A 2,801-nucleotide genomic window follows, 5' to 3' on the forward strand; every position below is an offset into this window, starting at 1 on the left:
GCGCAAGCCAGGCGGGCAGACCGGGCGGGCGCAGGGGCGCTCGCCTTGCCGCCAGCGCCGCTGGCTCCCTTCGCCCCCCAGGCTTTGCTTCCTTCCAGAAGGGCTGCAGGGCTCACTGAGCCCGAGCAAAGCAGCCGGACTCTTGCTGCAGCGCCCAGCACCTGGCAGCAGGTGAGCCCCAAAGAGGAAAACAAGAGGGAAGCGAGGAAGCAGTTGCAACTTTATGGCGCACCGTGACACACTCCTGCTACACTGTCTCAGCCGGGTCCTGTCTCCTGGCCAGTGGAGGACCGTGGCCCCTGCCGCCCCGGACAGTCCCCTGGTCCCTGGCCCCCTCCCGGCCCTCTGGGAGGACTTTGGCCCGGCCAGCCTGTCTGCCTGCCTGGGTGTGCGGCTGTTTGCCTCCCCCACGGGCATCACCGCCTGCTGGACCTGGCCAGGGCTCAGTTGCGCTTGTCCGGGCGGCCCGCGGGGGAGAGGGTGGTCCTGGGCTGTTGGTGGCAGGTGAGGGGTGCGCCTCAGCTCCTAGTCAGGTGCCCTCATGGGTCTGTGCGGGGCCCCACTGTTGGCACTGAGCTGTCTACCCCTCCTCCCACAGTCCAGTCTTGATTCCTGAGGGCAGGTTGTGGGCTGGGGAGCTCTGCCGCCCTGAGCAACAGCCGGTGGCCCTCCCTCAGGGCCAGTGGGAGCTGCTGGGTTGCTTTCCAGACCCACCCCATCCTGTTAGGTTGAGACAGGGGAGGGTACCCACACCCCAAACTGAAGTGGTGCACTCTTGCAAAGGGCCCCTGCCACCTGCCAGCCCCAGGGCAAAGGAAGCAGAGCCTGAGCGTGCAGAGAGCAGAGTTCAAGTGACAGCTGCCCAGGAACCCCCAAAGGCTCATCTTCTCATGGGCAAATGCCCGGCAACAGGATGGACCCCTGGCTGGGCACCGGAGGCCTGAAAGCTGCCAAACGTCTCCAGTGCCTTGCGGCGGAACGGGCCGGGGAGGACCCACACAGGACCGGACTGGACAGGACAGCACCCACCGGCCCGTCCAGGCGACGGCCGCCTCCCACGCGGCTCCCCTCTACGTCTCTTCCTGCATCTCTTCCCCACACGTCTCCTCCTGTGACCCCCTTCACGGCCCCCCTTCCTGACCCCTTCCCAGATGCCCCATTCAGGAAGTCTGGGGTGGGGAAATCTGCATGTGGGAGCACTGCAGGGCCCCTCCGGCTTGGGGCGTGCACCCCACGGCCAGCCGTGCACCCCACGCCCCAACGCCTGGCAGGCAGCTCCGCGGCCCTCCCCCTCCCACAGGCTCAAAGCCACCTGCAGTTTTCCGCCCCTGCTCAGGGCTGAGGACTGAGGTTTTTCCTGGCTTCTGGGGTTTCCGTCTTCCTCCTCGGGACATTGCCCCTCTCCCCAAACCCTTTCACGCCTCCTGCTGGATTTCCGCCTGCTTCTCCCTTCCCTGCAGATGCTGGTGTCTCGGGCCTTAGATGTTACAGTGCCTCTCCTGTCTGTCAGCGCCCACGACTTTGCCCAAGGGGATGTTTCCTCGCCCAGAACACCCTAATTTAGAATAGTCAGATTCATCAAGAGGTCTTGGGGGGCATTTCTGTGCCTTTGAAGCTGTCTCGGCCGCACCGTTTGCCCGGTATCTTCTTCCGGCTGCCGGTTGCTCTGGCCTCCAGCGCTCGCTCGGGGCAGCCAGAGCCCCTGCGCACACCCCCAGGGCAGTGGAGAAGTGCAGTTCCCTTCGCCCTCGACCAGCAGGCTCGGCGCTGGGCCACACAGCTCCGGGTCTGCCTGCGGGTCTCTTCTGTTGCTTATTGTCTGTGCCAAGCCACGGTTTTTCGGATGACTGGTCTTGCACATGCGGTAGGGAAAAGCAGGCAGGCCCTCGCGTCTGCCCCCCTCGGCGCCTGAATGCGTGATATAGTAACTTCCCCAGGGAGTGAAGTTAAAAGAGGCATCTTTTAAAATGAGGACCAAAAAACGTCATGAGTCAGTGGCCGCCCGCCACACCCCTGTGGGCCTCCCGTTTACCCTGGTACCCAGCACTTGCCAAGGTATTTCCTTGTCACCATCAATGTTCTTTCTTTTAAGATGTATTTATTTACTTTTGTGGAAGAACTGGGGCCCAGGCCAGAGATGGGGGTGGTGAGAGGACTCACCGGAGTCGCAGTGGGGAGCAGAACAGGCGGATCCCGTGAAATCCACTGCTGAGGGGAGCAGCGGGCGGGTCAGGCGAGGGCTGCTGCGCCCTGTGTAAGTTAACTCCTGGCCGGGGATCGACTCTGGCGGTCGCAGTGACGGCCTGAGGCTCCAGGCCAGGCCACCAGGCCTGCCGCCTGGACTTGCGTGCAGGAGCCCTGCGGAGGCCAGGCCTGCGTCACGACGCCCTCACGTAGACACAAACCTGGCTGGGCGGCAAACCCCGGGGCAACGTCCCCCCTTTATTTAAAATCACTTTTAGAGAATCATGAGGTAGTCTCTGCGCTGCGAGTTCTGATGTCGGACAGAACCCTGGCTCGCGTAAGTGAGCTACTCCCGTCCTCTGGAAGCTTCTCAATCTTCTTTTTTGTTCCGCTATAGACAATGTTCAGTGTCAGGCTTCCGGTCTCGCTGGCACCCTGCTGGCGGGACCGTCCCCTTCGGCCGAGACTTGCCGCCACGCGCACCGAGACTGCCATCCTCTCTCCTGGGCCTGTCTTTCCTGACGCCGACCCTCTAGTCTGGCTTCCTGTGCCTCCACGCCGTTCCCACTTCCTCTTGTGCAGCTTGCCCCAAGCTCCAACTGACCTCCCCACGCCCC

General features: G+C 63.2%; 1 protein-coding gene and 1 long non-coding RNA gene across 2 annotated transcripts in view; one reads left to right on the forward strand and one right to left on the reverse strand.

Moving 5' to 3' along the window:
* GSTP1 (glutathione S-transferase pi 1) overlaps window positions 1–2,801 on the reverse strand; it is a 17,311-nt gene that overhangs the window by 2,845 nt on the left and 11,665 nt on the right. The gene's annotated exons all lie outside the window — the stretch shown is intronic.
* On the forward strand, window positions 48–2,795 carry LOC105853687. Its single transcript, XR_001145485.1, has 3 exons — window positions 48–171; window positions 784–2,055; window positions 2,582–2,795. It is a non-coding gene; the product is annotated as an uncharacterized LOC105853687 (long non-coding RNA).

The sequence above is a fragment of the Condylura cristata genome, unplaced genomic scaffold (genome assembly GCF_000260355.1).
Source record: "Condylura cristata isolate star-nosed mole 26May11 unplaced genomic scaffold, ConCri1.0 scaffold00015, whole genome shotgun sequence".
In the NCBI taxonomy this organism is placed as follows: Eukaryota; Metazoa; Chordata; class Mammalia; order Eulipotyphla; family Talpidae; genus Condylura; species Condylura cristata.